This window comes from Danio rerio, chromosome 25 (assembly GCF_052040795.2).
Source record: "Danio rerio strain M-AB ecotype USA chromosome 25, GRCz13ab, whole genome shotgun sequence".
In the NCBI taxonomy this organism is placed as follows: Eukaryota; Metazoa; Chordata; class Actinopteri; order Cypriniformes; family Danionidae; genus Danio; species Danio rerio.
In genome coordinates, this window is record NC_141045.1 from 32,115,836 (window position 1) to 32,134,266 (window position 18,431).

Genomic DNA, 18,431 nt, shown 5'->3' on the forward strand with positions numbered 1-18,431 from the left:
CTGCTATTCTCGCCTAAATCCACCAGAGGCCACTGTTGACTGCTTGACTGACTGACTGAATGACTTACTGACTGCCTGATCGATTAACTGACCCACCCTCCTCTTTCCCTTAACCCAACCAATAGTGTTTTAAAAAGGACAGATTGACCCGTTTGGCAAAATTTATTCATAAACAAATTTCGAGAGGATCATGTGCTTATGATTGTTCACAGCTGTTCCAGCATTGGCCAACGACCAATTATCCTATCAGACGATTCCTAACTCACTAAAAATAACGTGAGTTTTCTTATCTTAATGTCTTCGTCTTGAAGTAACCCCCCCAACCAACCCTACTTTCCCTCCTTTTAAACGGCTGACACGGTGGCCCTTGGTTTAATTCCCTGCCAAACCAAGTGACATTTCTGTGCGGAGTTTTGCTCGTTCTCCCCGTGCTTGCGTGGGTTTTCCCCGGGTCCTCCGGTTTCTTCCCACAGTTCAAAAACAAGCACCCTAAACATTTAATCCAAAATATTTATAGCCTCTTTAGTACACCTCTTCTCAGCCATCCTTTTCTGACACTTAGCTACAAATAAGCAAGGGGGAGTCCCTTTTCGCCCTGCAATGGGAGGGAGCCCAGGGCTCAAGGATCTTTTAAGCTCAGGGCTCTCTCCCGGCACAGCATGCCAAACAAGCTTTATTATCAATTATCAGAAAAGTGTGAACTCTTGAATTTTCCGTTATAGATTCGTTTTTTGTCTTAATCGCTTTCTGGAACTGTTTTTCACCGGACTCAAACCCCGTCACCGTGGTCAACTTCTCTGTGTCTCAAGTCCACCAATGTACATGGCGAGCTAACTGAACAAACTGGTAACAGCGGTAAAACTGTCCACACAGAGGTGAGTGATCAGCCCTAGTGTTTATTTTAGAAATGAAATACAGACATACAAACTTCTGGCTACATAAACTCACAATCTATAATTGTATATAGGGCTACATTTTTAGAATGAGCCTATGTTGCATATATGAACATGAGCATATTGACAACACAACAAAATGCAACAGTCTAACAAGCATACAATTTTTTATAGTAATTTATTCATTTGTTTAATCTAACATTAACCCCATCTAATGAAATTGGTGGGCACAATGTTTGCAAGTCTGTTCTTGGTGTAATTTTGGACACTTGGAGACAATCCTCCATGTACAGTAGTGCCATGTGTTTATTTTTAATGTGACAAAGTTTAACCTCGGGTTGTTAAATCAATCTGCTGCAACTGATGCTATTGCTGTGTCATCAATCTATCGTAAACACACCACGGGTCACAATTGAATAAAATCAAAAGGCTTTTAATTTGCATGTTGTTTTTTTAATGTATCTGTTAACTTACCATTTTATCTTCTATAGGGTTATAGGCATACCTGTCAACCCTCCCGTTTTTCCCAGGATTCTCTCATATTTTACAGTTCCATCCCGCTATCATCCCGTAAAGGTATTTTCCGTGCTTCTCTCGTATTTTCAGTCTTTCACTGAGGGGTGGCATTAAAGAGCCGAGCCTATTTATATGCAACCCATACCGCCAAACCACCAGGGGCCACCCCTTGCTTTTAAATGTAAGTCTGTTCTGTGCTTTCATTTTATTTAGACATGAATACACTTTGAAATAAATATATAATGGCGGAATGGCAACGCAGTGGCGTAGTAGGTAGTGCTGTCACCTCACAGCAAGAAGGTCGCTGGTTCAAGCCTCAGCTGGGTCAGTTGGCGTTTCTGTAGGAAGTTTGCATGTTCTCCCTGCATTCGCGTGGGTATTCTCCGGGTGCTCCGGTTTCCCCCATAGTCCAAAGACATGCGGTATACAGGTGAATTGGGTAGGCTAAATTGTCCGTATTGTACGAGTGTGTGAATACGTGTGTGTGGATGTTTCCCAGAGATGGGTTGCAGCTGGTAGGGCATTTGCTGCGTAAAACTTGCTTGATCAGTTGGCGGTTCATTCCGCTGTGGCGACCCCGGATTAATAAAGGGACTAAGCCGAAAAAAAAAAATGAATGAATTAATGAATAAAACAGCGGGATTCCCTCTCCTTTTCATTATAGGTGCCGACACCCCTCCTATGCAATTCTCAAAACATTCATATAGTGGTGCGTGACTGTCAGCTGACGGGCTCCATAGTGATAAATAGATGTTAGATAAACCTTTTTTAGGGGAATGGTGGGTATATCCCTTATTTTCACATCCCAGTGTTGACAGGTATGGTTATATGGCTGCTTCTAATAGTTGATATTTCACCAGAACAGGCTTGGTCATCTAAGTTCTCATTGGTCGGTTAGTCACAGAAAAAAATACACAAGTGGCTCAGTTAGGGCAGGTGTCCAGCAAAGCATTTGCACTCAGTATGTTTTAAAAGCTTTGAGAGTTTGAGTAGCTCTCACAGGTGAGTGTTTTTAGCTCTCAAGTTTGTTGGACACGTATGCACCCTCAGCGAGGATCTGACAAATCCATCTGATATTAATGTCAGGAAGGATATTTAAAGTATGGGATCATACCTTCACTCCCTCAGAGCACATTTCCTTTAAGGCTGGGTTGATTTTGTATAAGATAAAGACATGGAGACAGATATCTCTTCATCACAACAACCTATAGGCAAACTTTTGTTGCTTTCTTATAATATGAAAACATGAGATTGAAGAGTGTTAGCTTAGATTTGCTTTGCAGCTTATTAAAACTAACACCTAATTTTTATTCGATGTTTCATTTGTAGTCTCATGCTTAGGCCTAGTGGCAGTTATTATTGTCCATATACAGTTTTACTGTCACAAACTTAAGAGTGGGGTCCCTAGTTTGCACTATCAAGGTCGGCAATCCGGGAACTGTACCAAAAAGATGAGGACCAGGGTTGAAGTGATGGGTCAATTTCCAGGAGTTTTCCAGAGACAGAACAAAACGGGAGATGGGTCTGAAATACGGGAAACTCCCAGAAAAAACGGAAGTGTTGGCAGGTAACTTTAAACATTTCTGCATCAGCTTACACCCAGAATGCATATGCAAATCATCACACTTCGGAACAAAGGCCCATAAAACTTCATATGGCAAATAAACTTTTTCATTGGTCAACTTAGCTCCTGAGGGTGGGTACAAAACCACCCCTATAAAAGCTGACTAAGGCCAGCCCCAGAGCGAACCCCAGAGAACACCAGAATGGAAAGACTCCGAGTGAGAAAGAGATTTGTTTAGTTCCAGCTCAGGACAGCTAATCTTCGGGTCCAGTGAAGAGACTTGGACCCTGGCAAAAATGGGTTAACTGCACAGCTTCAACAGTAGCGCATCACGATGAAAGCCTCCGATGCAGCGTCAAACACACGTGATGAACAGCAGTGCGATGTAATGAAAGCCTCCAATGACGGCGAGTTTTACTGCAGCGTGTGTTTATTACTGTGTATTGTTTGTTACTGTGTGTGTTTGTGAATGAAAGAGAGAGCAAGACGCTCTCTGCATGTGTACCACTTGCTTGTGCTTGTGTGTGTGTTTATACAGACAGCTTGTTATAGGCTGTCTGGACACTGTATAGCTGGGTGGTTTTCAGTTTTGTTCTCCTCCCGTCCGTTAGCGAGAACGGGCGCGGCGGGTAGAAAACGGTGCGGGTCGGGCAGCAGGACAACAAATGCTAAATATAAGCGGGAGCGATCGGGAGCGGGAATCAAAATTTAGTCCCACGCAGATCTCTACACTGCAATGCTTCACTTGTCACCATGTTGACAATTTCACCATAAAACTACACAAACCAAAAAACACAGAGTATAAACAATCACAAGAACGTAAAGCGTAATATACAGACACACATTCACAATACAAACACAAAGCATAGTTCAATAAACAACATCAAAGTACCAGCAAACACATAAACAAAACAAACATACATTGTTCCGCTATGCCATAAAAGAGGGAAGCTAAACCGTTCTCATTCCTGTTTAGTCTGCTGTTCATAATTATATTTTAGCGTGAGGTAACAAAAACAACCTGTTGCACACCGACCAATGCTGACTATGAGGATCTGGATGGGAAGCTGCTAAGCCCAAATTACTTAGCAACTTATAGGCTACTGCCCTCTAGCAGTGACTTAAGGATCGGGAGGGTGGTGGTCATTACACAAACATTCCCATCTCCGATATCCTTCTTTCTTTCTTTTCTGTTGAGAGTCTAGTTAAGTTTAGTATGCCGCAAAAACAGAAGTTGACACAACTAGTCCTTTTGCCGCCTCAAAAACATTTAATCGACAGACTTCACCTCACTCCAAGCTTCACAATACAAAGAGCCAACCACCAGCTGACCACATGGGAACCCCACTCAACAGAGGGAGTTCTTCGCATCACACAAGAAATTCAAGTAACACCTCCAGATTACCAAAGTGATGTAAATAAATGTAACTCTAAGGAACTATAAAAGGGTTAAATTGATTATTTTTGGTTTGAGGGTGATTCTGGATGATCAGCTGTCCTTCAAAGAGCACACTGCTAATGCAGCTTGATCATGCAGGTTTGCACTTTTCAACATCAGAAAAATCAGGCCCTTCCTTACAGATACACAACTTTTATTCTAAGTCCTTGTCATTTCAAGGCTGATCTACTATAATGCACTTTTACCTTGACTCCTGTCCTTTACCCTTAAGTCTCTACAGATGATCCAGAATGCTACAGCTTGTCTTGTTTTCGATAAGCCCAAGAGTGCCCATGTAACACCTCTCTTTATCTCTCTGCATTGGTTACAAGTCGAGGCTTGTATCAAGGTCAACATCTGTGCTAGAACAGAATCTTCTTACCTCCACCTTAACCATAGAAGAGTTAAATTGTTTATATTTTGTTTGCTTGGTTTAGTCAGAAATCCGAGGTTTTTACATCATTCCACTCTCTCAAACTCTTATTTTTCTTCTTTTACTATTTTTCTACAACCTGTATGAATGTGTGTTTGTGTCAGGTGTTTCGCTACACATTCAATATTTAATTTTAAGGCTTGTGTTTCGTTTTAAGCATTTATTATTATTATTATGGTATTTCTGTATGCAAAACAATGGTACAAATGACATTCTTTCATAGTCCTTTAAACTCAAACCGTTAAGTTTGCCTAATTAAATTATAGGGGTTTCTCTGTCTTAAAATGCAGGGGTTCCTTAGGGATTAGTTCTTGGTCCCCTTCTACTTTTTATTTACACCACATCACTGGGGACCATCATCCAATTACATAGTTTCTCTTATCATTGTTAATGCCAATGACACACAGTACTATCTTTTATTTGGATGACCGAACAGTAGCTGAAAGATTCTCGCACTGCCTGGAGGACATCTTGGTTTGGATAGAAAACATCACCTACAGCTTAATCTGGGAAAACCAGAACTTCCTTTCTTACCTGCAACTCCACACACTCAACACAATTTCTCTATCCAACTGAGATAATCTACTATTACACCATGTAATTCTGTAAAGAATCTTGGGGTGATCCTGGATAATCAGATGTCCTGCACTTTTCGACATCAGAAAAATCATACCCTTTCTTACTGACACACAACTTTTAGTCCAAGTCCTTGCCATTTCAAGGCTAATCTACTGCAATGCCCATCTAGCTTGACTCCGATCCTGTACCCTTAAGCCTCTACAGATGATCCAGAATGCTACAGCTTGTCTGGTTTTTGATAAGCCCAAGAGTGCCCATGTAACACCTCTCTTTATCTCTCTGCATTGGTTACAAGTCGGGGCTTGTATCAAATTCAACATCTGTGCTAGAGCAGCCACTGGAACTGCATCCTTTTACCTCCACCTGCTCCTGAAGGTCTAAATCCCCATCCAGGAGCCTCTGTTCAGAACTTTAGTGCCATTAAAGTGCTTTCCAAAACCTTTTCATTCAACATTCTGTGCAGGTGAAATGGTCATCTCATTCCCACACAGACTGCTGATTCACTGGTAACATTCAAGCAACAACTAAAAACCCATCTCCGAGATCATCTAAACCCCTTTTCTTTCCTCTTCCTCACCACACATCAACCCCAAACTGAGTTTGCCTGATACAGGTGATTGGGCTTTACGAACCATTAAAACGTGCATTACAAAGTGCACCTCTCAAAAAATGTAACTACACATCGCAACAATGCGTAGTGCAGGCTCTGTGATTGGTCGGCTTGGTAGTGGTGACGAGTGTGGATGGTGCTGAGAGCCGCGAGCCCAATAGAGCTTAAGTGTCGAGACCCACTGAGGAGCTCCTTATGATTAAAGTTGTTGCACATTCTCCGGTTCCCGCCTCTGAATGAGTGAGTTTTAGCTACTTCTACATTAAGATAGCATTCAGAAAAATCAAAACACCCACAAAGAAACTCGACACAGAGGAAGATAAAAACTGCTGCCAGCTAGAATGGCGGAAGTGTTGTAGAGCAACAAAAACAGCACACAAAAGAATAAATACATGGCTACACGCTAGGGATGGGCCGTGGTTCAAGGCGATCCCTTGAAGCAGAAGTATAAACCAGCCTTAACTGTCACTACACCAGTTTTGCACATTTGCACCAGACGTACTTACCAAAAAAAAAAAAAAAAGAGTGAAAAAAATCTACACTTTTCCAAAAAAACTCTCCCTTACTCTTTAGCACTACATCTGAACACTTCACTGTTCTTTTGTATAATTAACACTTCCTGTGTGTACTGCCTCTTTGTGTTGATTTGCTACATTTCTCATTAATTATAAGTCACTTTGGACAAAAGGTCCAACAAATGACAATGTAAATGTAAAATGTAATGTTAAATTAATTTAATAAACAAGTGATTAGTTGACTAATGACTGTAATGAATGTCTACTGGTCAACTAGGAAAAGCTTTAGTTGTGGACAGTACTAGTAGTTTATGAATGAAATATAGTAACTCTAATTTTTGATTTTTAGATTTTTAATCTAATCTAAACCCCCCCACCGCATTGTCCTGGGAGTCCCTCATAACATATGCATGTATGGCCTTTATTTTAATGATCTAGGCACAAAGTCTAAAGCGCATGACTCAAAAGCATTAAGTCCATGTCCGAATCCACTTTTGCTAGTTTAAGGACTGAAAAATACGCTCTGTGCCCTGGCGCATGATCTAACACATTTGTGCTTATTCTTTTAATGAGTTATGGATGTGTTTTGAGCACAACTTGCAATAAACCAACCAGAGTCTCATCTCCCATTCTCTTTAAGGGTCAGTTGCATCGTGCCATGGTGCATTTGCTATTTTCATTGCGGACTTTGTAGAAAAACTGAACACTTCACTAGTAAGAAAACAGTTAAACAGAGCATCTACAGCGAGGATAAAGACAGAGCCTTCTCCATTCGGCCTCTTTATTTTTACTGTTTACTTGTTTACTTTCGCGGATAAGGAAACGGTGTTATACACTCTCTGCTAAAGACATCCATTAGCCTTCATATTTAATTTCGTTTTTTAAGCTCAAAGATTTGTTTAAAAACTATTTCAGTTCTAATTTCAGTTCTAATTTTCAGCAAATGGATAAATGAACAATAAAAACTTTTTTTATTGAATATTTAGTCATTTAGCAGATGCTTTTATCCAAAGCGAATAGAGTTATATCCAAATACTATTCTTATGACCCTGATAATGCATACATCTCCAAAACCCGACAGGTGGACAAATCTAAGCTTGTTTTTATTAAAACAAAAAATAAATATGCATAAAATAAATAATACTGCTAATAATAATAACATTACACAAAGACAAACTGTCATGAACAAACTGAAACAGCTCCCGACATAAAGAGAGCATGGAGGTAGATTTTTGTGTAGAAAATAATAATTTCTTTTAACATTTTAATCCTTTTTTTTCCCATATGTACGAATATTTGTGTATTGCTGTCATCCTGTGTGTATTAAGCATTGCGTACGCGCTTTGGACATGCATAGGTGCATAACTAATGCACTCTAGTCCATTTCTGTTCCTCAAAATAGCGCACAAATGAGGTGCGCTATTTTGAGGTAGGTGTCACTGGTGCAGTGACACCTACTTTTAAGACCGAAATGCCTATGAATCCACAAAGTAGCGCAAATGGATTTGCTATTTAAACATTGTGAAGCAAAGAGTGAAAATTTGGGTTGCGCTGGTCTGAAAATAGTAACACATTGTGCCAAACACGTCTTGCGCCTTATTGCACTGGGTGTATGATAGGGCCCTATATATCTTAAAAATGCACTACTTTAAAAAAAATGCATTGTCTGTTTTTTTGTTAATAATAATAGTAATAATAATAATATTAAATTATGAAAACTATCTATATTCAAATGGTCATAAAGCATGAACTCATAAAGACATTTTTTTGTTGTTGTTGTTTTAAAATAGAGGCTTGGTTTTTTATTTTGATATATAATACAATCAAATATTTCAAGCAGAGAATAATCTAAGGGTCATCATATTTAGGTAAAAATCATAAAATAATGCAGTGCATTGTTTTAAGTGAAGTTTATTTTATAATAATTTCGAGAGAATCACGTGCTTAAGATTGATTGCGGCTGGTCCCGCATTATCCAATTTATGATTCACCAATCAGACAATTCCTAAGCCACTATAAATACCCTAAGTTCCATTTAACAGCCATCTTCATGTTCAATAATCCCCCCTTCCATCTCTACTCCTCCTCTTTTCCTAGATGGGTGGCACAGTGGCCCAGTGGTTAGCACTGTTGCCTCACAGCAGAAACATTACTTTTTCTAGTCCTTGTCTAGTTTACACATTCTCCCCATGCTTATGTGGGTTTCCCCCGTGTTCTCCGGTTTCCTCCAACCGTCCAATAACATACAACTTAAGTTAATTGACTAATGGAAATCGGCACCATAGACATGCTCCTAGTAAGGAGTTATCTCTTAAGAGCAATCACTATCTGTTCATTAGCTACTACAGCAGGGGAGTTCTCAAGATCTACCTGAGCTCAAACCCCCCTCTTGAATTGCAAACAGGGGGAGCCCTGGGCTCAAGGATCTTATGAGCTCAGGGCTTTGACAGCATGCCAAACAAGAAATGTTGAAATGTTTGCAGGGGAAGAGATAATTGAGCCATCCACATATTATGATCTATACAGTTAAAGGGCCCTATCATACACCCGGCGCAGTGTGGTGCAAGGCGCGGCGCAATAGTCTTTTGGTAGTTTCAGCTTGGCGCAAGAGTCGTTTTGAGGCGTTGCGCTACGCTGTTTAAATAGCAAATGCATTTGCGCTCATTTGTGCGCCCATAGGCGTTCTGGTCTAAAAAGGAAGGCATTCTGAGGCGGACCGCTGGCGCGTTGCTATTTTGAGAAACTATAATAGATTTTTCATTAGATCAAAACTAACCCGGTCTAAACTCCGCCGCAGAGTTGCGCCTCACTTACACACTGCTTAATACGCACAAGAGAGCAATAGGCAAATATCTTTACATATGAAAAAATTTTATATTAAGGATATATATAGGATATAATAAAAAATAGATATAGAATATAAATATAAAGGATTAAAATATTACAAAATATATTATTTTCTAGCCTACATAAATATGAAAAACCTCTGCTTTTATGTCTTCTTCATCTCGGGAGGCTTTTTCAGATCATTCAATTTGCTTTTGTATAATGTTAATATTATTAGCAGTATTATTTAATATATCCATATTTATATTTCTTTTATTAAAAACAAGCTTAGATTTGCCCACCTGTCAGGTTTTAGACCATATGGGGTACTGCATGTGTTTTGGGATATAACTCAGGTTTTTGAGAACATTTTGTTATTAATATTTATTTATTCGTTTGCTGGAAATAAGAACTGAATTTAGAAATAGTTTTGAAACGAATATTTGCGCTTAACAAACAAAATTATTTATTTATAGACTAATTGATGTCTGTGCGAAAAGGTTTCCCTATCCAAGAGAGAATGTGAAAGTACATCCATTATCTTTCATTCTCACACAGTAGATGCTCTGTTTAACAGTTTTCCGTTAAAAAAACTGTTAACTGTTTGCTTGTGAAATGCTCATTTTTTCCACTTAGACTTACTTTGCGTCCTGTAAATAGCGAATGCGCTCTTGGCGCGACGCAGCTGACTCTTAAAGGGAATGTGAGATGAGACTGTAATTGGTTTATTCTCAAAACACACCTATAACTCATTAAGAAAATAAACTCAACCCTTTTAGACTATGCGCCGCGGCGCAAGGCAGATTTCCCGTCCTTAAATTAGCAAAAATGCGTCCTGACACGCCCTGAAAGCGTTTGCGCCCTGCGTTTTGCACTCTGCACATGGACCGTCAAAATAGAGCCCAAAATGTTAAATTCAGGATTACTTGATTTCTCCCTAAGGAAATTTGTCTCAGACAAAAGGGCTGCCACATAATGGATGCATAAAGGATAGAAATAATTCAACACATAGAATATAAAAAAGTGAGGTGATAAAGTTAAATCAAGGCGGTCGTCTGTGATACAATGCTTGCTGTAGTTTAGAGCAGAAGAAACGATGTGCTTCTCAGAGCAGCAAAGGCACTGGAGAGACATGCATGATTAGCATTTATCTATTCTGAATAATTAAATCTAAATTAATATTTAAATACAAGTAAATCTATTTACAAAGAAAAAAACTCCCCACTGCACTAAAGAGCACACCAGAAGTCTAATCAATCATTTAGTTGCACTAAACTGGCTGTCTGAGCATAATTTGAAGACCTTCAAAAGCATGTAACCCATAAGAAAAATGGCTAAAAAATAGCCGTTAAGCATTTCACAAGGATTATTAAGATTTACTATAAAATATCAGAGAAAACTAGCCCAAATTTACACAAGCTAATTTTATATTATTTCATTTGAAAGGTGTTTATGTAAGGAGAGGTAATACTGACATCAGATATAACAAGTAGTTATCCCCTTAACTGTCACCATACATATGGTATTCACAATTGAAAATATAGGTGATATATATGTGTGTATATATATATATATATATATATATATATATATATATATATATATATATATATATATATATATATATATATATATATATATATACAGTTGAAGACAGAATTATTAGCCCCCCTGAATTATTAGCACCCCTGTTTATTTTTTTCACCAATTTCTGTTTAGTGGAGGGAAGATTGTTTCAGCACATTTCTAAGCATAATAGTTTTAAAAACTTATTTCTAATAACGGATTTATTTTATCTTTGACATGATGACAGTAAATAATATTTTACTTGATATTTTTCAAGACCCTTCTATACAGCTTAAAGTGAGATTTACCGCATGCGTGTATATATATATATATATATATATATATATATATATATATATATATATATATATATATATATATATATATATACGCCTTCACCACATGTTCATTGTGCATCAGCAGTCTGAGTCGCAAGTCATTTATTAAATAAAGAAAAGATTTCCACAAATTCTCCTACTGCAGCAAATTCAGTTTTTACTGCTGATATTTGGCTCCAGTTAATTAAGAAGTGACGATTTTGTTCGCTTTGACTCATCAGATGGAAACAGTGGTTTATTTGCAAGTCTTTTATGCAATATTCCAGTTTTGCACATACATTTATTCGGCATCTTTGGATGGAAGCATTACTAATGTGTTGTATGGAGATATGCTAATAAGGGGAGCTATGACCAATCAGAGGAAAGAAAACTTCAGCAGGCAGCTGTTAAGCATACTGCTAGTTAGAAAAAAACAACAGTATCTCTGAATCTCAAAGTTCTTTAGGCAGCAATCTTTTAACTGAATAAAAACTAACCTCAAAATGTCCAGACCATTAAATTTCTCATTCAAGAACTCGTCATAAGGCATGGTGTTATAATATGTAATTCACTGAAGGAAGTGTTGATCTAGTAAAGTTGAAAGCAATGATAATCCAGGATGAGTCAGTACAGAGAAAATGGCCTATTTAACGCAGAGCCATGAAATGGTGTTACACGGTTTCAAGCAGAACAAAAAAGATTGAGATATTAGCGTTGACTCATTTCAAATGGTTAAGTTTCCCTTTACAGTGAGCAAAATGAAGTACACGTCAAAGATGAAGACATGAATTGCAAGGTAAATGAGATTTGTAGGGATTATAATTAAAAATCGCACATATTGTGTTCCACAGATCAAGTAGGTGTTTATGGGCTGTATTTAATTTGAATAATAAATTCAAACCAATTCACTGGGGAGTTTCAATAGCTGTCCTCCAGATGAAGGCCTTGAGGGTTCGATTCATTTGTCTTCTCAGTGCTGCATTACCACCGTGTTCCACTTCTAACCACCTTATGTCATTTGAAACTTTTGTCTGTTTCGATCCAGGAACACGTCCAACTTTATGAGCACGAAGAGACCCCATTGCCTCAGCCTCTATTAACAAATTTCCTTGATTCCTAATTCGAGCGGACAGAAACAGCCACTGTAATTATGTCAGAAATCTTCCCCATCTGACTAATTATATTTCTCATCAGAGTCTGATGATGCTCATTATAGTTCCTTTCCAAACACGGCGATAAATAAGAGGCCCAAGACAAGCCGTGGAAAACAGTGGGCTTGAGTACAGCTTAACCACAACGCACAGTGTCTGATGAAGATAATTCTGTAAATAAAAGCGCATTTACATACACAGTACGATTTAATTACTTAAAAGGATTTTTTTCTTCTTATTTTCTGAACTGCAAAGCAATGCAATTAAAATGGTGTGTGTACACATTACTTGTCATTTTACTTTAAAGGGTCACGAAACACCAAAACCCATTTTTTGAGCTGTTGACAGTCGTATATGTGTCCCACACTGCTAAAAACACTATTAGGACACCTATATTTCACTAAAAAGTGTAAATTGGTTGTTTTTGCGTTATTTCAAGCAAATTCGTACTTCCGGTTTGAAACTAATTTTTGAAGCTGCGTCACGGTCATGACATAATAGCGTGTGTTCCAGCGTGCAGACTGGGCGTCTGTGCCAGAGTGAGTCTTATTACGTCTTACAGTGTGATGCATTAATGCATGAGTAAGGCTTGGTTCAAACCAATCAGCGCGCTCTATTGTGCAACTTCATTAATATTCATTACTGTCACAGTGTAGACAGCAAAGACGCCACGTTGTGTTGGCAAAACAAGCATGAAGTGTTGCTTTTATAGTTTGCTGCAGTTAAGTTTCGTTTTCATTTTCTCTCTGTGAGAGCTCAGACTCACGCGTGGATTAACAGTGTACGCGACGCTCGACAACAATAACTTACGTGTCTAAGGAGGAACATTGTTTACCTGACAGCTGTTCTCATCTGCAAACGCTGAGATCCAGATTCGCTTGTAGTCTCCTCTAAATAAAGACGCGGCTCTAGTTGCTGGTGATTGTCCTGTCTCTACAGATTTGGTAAGTGAGCGACCAGTGCTCTTTGTTTATTCAGTTCGTATTTTATTCGTATCAAACGTTAGTTAGCACTAACAGTTACAACCAAACTATAACCTCGTGTTGGATTTTGTGACCGGAATAACACACGCGGCTTTCTGACGCTACCTGCCGTGTGTATCTAAGTTTCCGGGAAATGCTGAGTTTTTTTTCTCTCTCATTCGCCGTGCGGTATCAAACATTGCATGAAAAATACACGCTTAGAGCAGCGCCTCGAATCAAATATCACGTTTGTCGGGAGGGACATTAATGAATTCCCTGAATGAAAGAGCCAAACTGCAGTTAAAGTCCACCATTTAATATTTGGCAAATAATTCGACTACAGATGTCCGTGTAAACACAGTCACATTGTCCTCTGTGGTTGTGTGTTTTGACTCTGAAATTCAGCGCGCCCAAATAGACACTCCCATACCAAGCCTCTTTTCTTCCTCCGACACTCCCCCTAAACAGAGCTGGACACGCCCACTTTTCTGACTTTTTCCAAAGTAGAGGTGTGAAAACACCCTGCTGAAACGAGGGGGTTTTATGGCCCTTTAAAGGTGTCATAGAATGTATTAATTCAGCATGTTAAATGTTTCTATGATATCTTCCGCACATAATAGGCGCATGGCATTGGTAACTGCCAAATTCTCCAGAAATTATTTCACACATCCAGTTATAACCACTGGATTTAACTCCAGAGAAAAATGGTTTTGACCTTATGTGAAACTCTCAGGAATATTAATAAGCTCTGCTCTGATGTTCATGTCCGTGCCTGCGCTCACACATGCACAATGTACTCTGAAAAACACACATACATTCAATATAATCATACTTCAGTTGTCATTAAACATTAAAGTGATATTTATTTTAGTTAGAAGAAGTGAGTGAGTGCTCCTGAGTTATGATGAAAATGTCACCCTGGAATGTGCATCTGACAACAGGGGTGCAAGTTCACATGCAGGTTTATTGAGGAGGTCAGGCAAGCAATGGTCAACACGGGTGCAAACAGATGTATGTAGGCAATCCAGAAACGTGGTCAAACTAACAGGTGAGAGGTCTGAAGGTAGGCGGCAGACAGGGATAAATAGATTAACGTGGATCAAAACACGACAAACAAGACAAAGTTCAATACAATTCAATTCAGAATTATTTGTATAGCGCTTTTACAATGTACATTTTTTCAAAGCAGCTTTACATAAAAGATCATAGTAAATTGAAACAGTGTAGTTCAGTTTTCAGAGTTCAAGTTCTGTTTAGTTTAGCTCAGTTCAGTGTGGTTTAATAATCACTACTGAGAGTCCAAACACTGAGAGAGGAATAAACTTCACCAATTGGCGAAAGTGAAGAAAAAAACCTAGAGAGAAACCAGGCTCAGATGGGCATGACCTTTTCTCCACTGCCCAAACGTTTTGTGCAGAGCTGCAGTCTAAGAGCCGGAGGCTGGAAGCTGGACCTCAGTGAAGACTCAACAGTCACTGGAGCGTCACAGGAATCAGTCTCATGTTCTCCACTCCTCCAAGTCCACCAATCTTGCTGCTCAGGATACGGCCTGGTCCAGAAAATGGAAACCTTGGGATCATCTCGTCGCTGGTCTTGGATCTAATCAGTGGGGCTGCGCAGTCTGAGGGTCTCGGGATGAGTATCCCAAGGTGGAAATAGAGAATAAAGAGAGTAATTAGCATAGCTGCTGTTCATAGTGTTTTATAAACGAGATGCAAAAACCTGTGTGGAGCACATTCATGTATCATACCAAGTAATACATTAAGTTTATGCTTTACTAAAAAGATAGGTCTTTAATCTAGTTTTGAACTGCGAGAGTGTGTCTGAACCTTGAACATTATCAGGAAGGCTATTCCAGAGTTTAGGAGCCATAAATGAGAAGGCTCGACCTCCTTTACTCAACTTTGCTATTCTCGGTACTACCAGAAGCCCTGAGTTTTGAGATCTTAAAGAGTGGGTTGGATTGTAGCGAGACAGAAGGTTGGTTAGATAAACAAGAGCTAGATTATTTAAATCTTTATAGGTAAGAAGCAATATTTTAAATTCAATACGAAACCTAACAGACAGCCAGTGTAAGGATGATGAAATTGAGGTGATATGATCATATTCAATACAAAGGAAGCGTGTTGTAATGTCACTAACTGTGAACAAGACTCGGCAACCAGTTCAAACAGTGTGTGCAATTAGGAGGTGTACCTAGAACATGGAGCTGAGGAGGACCTGGAGTGTGGAGCTGCAGAAGGCCTAGAGCGTGGAGCTGTGGAGGATCTGGAGCATGGAGCTGCGGAGGGCCTGGAGAGTGGAGCTGCGGAGGACCTGGAGCGTGGAGCTGTGGAGGATCTGGAGCATGGCGCTGCGGAGGGCCTGGAGAGTGGAGCTGCGGAGGGTCCACGGGCAGTGGCGTAGCGGATGGGCCCGCAGGGCACGCACCGCGGGGGGGCCCCGCGTGATTAGGGGGCCCCGCGTCGTCGCGATTTTCAATAATTGAAAATCAACCGGCAACCGCAATAATCAAACTCTTGGGAACAACTGTGGTCGGAACCAAAGTTCACAGGTCTGTGTTCTCTGAACACCTCTCAAGCGGTGGACTACTTCATTCTGATTGCTTGCCGCCAATGTTGCCAACTTAGCGACTTTGTCACTAGATTTAGCGACTTTTCAGACCCCCCTAACGACAAATCTAGCGACTTTTTAGTGTGTTATTGGAGATTTTTTTAGACTGTCATTTGTCCATACTGTACCGTCCCTACTCTTCTCAACGAGCTGCGTGTGATGCCGCCGACCCCTCCCCCGCCTCACAGCACTGACAGGCGGCCCAGTCAGTCCTCGTACAGCAGCCTCTCTCATCTGCAGCCCGAGAGCAGATCACCCCTCTGCGTACCGACGACAAATGATTTAGCACAGGCAGTGTGAAGGTATTTCCCTTGTACAGTCAAACCGATCTACTTCTCCTTTATTTTAACAATTTAATTGGACCGTTTATTCTTTTCTTGTTCACAATCACAGATATTTTAGTGACAGTTTCTGAATTTGTCTGAGTTTATTACATATGAGAGATTACTGCACATTCACTACACATCTATAATGACATGCTGTATTCAAACAGCAATAAGTTTAGTTAAATAAACATGCTTATATAAAGTGTAGTTCAATTATAAATACCCCTTTATTAACCATAGGCTGTAAAACAAACAGAAACGGTAAAACGTGATGACGTCAGTGATATGCAAATTGGCGTATGACGTATCTCCCCCCCCCCTCTTCATCAGGGGGCCCCGTCAGCGATCCCTGCAGGGGGGCCTCCGCATTTTGCGCTACGCCACTGTCCACGGGGCTTCACAATAGCTCAGTAAATGTCCTTGAGTGGCCCAGACAGAGCCCAGACCTAAATCCTATTGAAGATCTCTGGAGAGATGTTAAAATGGCTGTACACCGTCACTTCCTATCCAACCTGATAAAGATTGAGAGGTACTGCAAAGTGGAATGGGCAAAAATTCCCAAAGACAAGTGTGCCAAGCTTGTGGGGTCATATTAAAAAAAAAAAAACTTGAGGCTGTAATTGCTGACAAAGGTGCATCAACAAAGTATTGAACAAAGGCTGTGAATAATTAGGTACATTTCAAGAGTTCACACTTAGCCAATGATCTATCAAAGCTTGTTTGGCATGCTGTCCCGGGAGAGAGCCCCGAGCTCAAGGGTTCCTCGGGCCCGGGGATCCCCCCCGTTCGCAGAGCTGGAGGGGAGCCTGAGCTCGGTGGATCTCAGAACTCCCCGACTGCGATAGCTAAGGGAACATCTGAGAAGGGGCTAGAGCATGCATGGTTCTTGAGCGTGATGTATGTCTTTAGATGGTGGGAGGAAACCGGAGAGCCCGGGGAAAACCCACGCGAACACGGGGAGAACATACAAACTCCTCACAGAAACTCCCACCGGCTAGGCGAAACTAGGCCAGTGGTGTTCTTGCTGTGAGGCTCTCAGTGCTAACCACTGGGCCACCGTGCCGCCCAATCAAATGTCAAGGAGGAGAATAGGGGAGGAAGGGGGGTTTCTTCCAAACGAAGATAATGTGGACTGAAAACTGCGGTTCTTTATAGTAGCTAAAGGCTCATATGATTGGAAGATAATGATTAGCTAATACGAGACCGGCCGTGATAAATCATAAGCACGTGATCCTCTCGAAATTAGTTTATAAACAAACTTCACGTGATTTTTCAGGTTTTTTTTATTCGTAATAATTTTGCAAGAATTTAAATAAATCTGTTTTCACTTTGTCGTTATGGTGTATTGTGTGTAGAACTTTGAGAAAATAAATGAATATCCATTTCGGACTATGGCTGTAACATAAAAAAAAAATGTGGAAAAAGTGAAGCGCTATCAATTCTTTCCGGATGCACTGTATAGTGTGTAAAATACAAGCTTAGCTAAATTTAAAATAAGGGAACACAATTATCAATGTTGTAATCTCTTTAGGAAACATTATGGCCAATCAAACAACCAATGACTGGCGAGCGCATATTAATGAAACAATGTGCAATGTAACAGTGTTTTGTTCTACCGGGACTGTTTTACACCAGGATTTTACACTCACAGGATAAGGAAAGCATAGTGTTTAATGCTTTATTGTCACTTCCATGTATTGATTTCTTATTATTCAGCTAGGTATCCAGATTTTCATTCTTTAGCGCCTTTAAAGGGTTATTTAATCTCTAAATGAAAATTCTGCAATCTTTTACTCAGGCTCATCCAGATCGGCTTTTTTTCATCTTCAGGACACAAAGACTTTTTAAACAAATCTGAGAGATTTCTATCCTTCCATTGAAAGTGTAATCACCCAAAACTTTGACCTTTCAAAACATTTGTAAAGAGATAAAAAAAAAATCCATATGAATCAAGTGGTTTAATCCAAGTCTTTCTGAAAGTAAGGTATAAAATATTGATAGCAAGTATAACCGGTTTTTAGTTATACTGGTATGTTAAAATTAAAACATGAACATAAACCACAAACTTGTATAACACTCAAAATAAAATAGATTTAGTCATTCCTACGAGACACTATGAGAT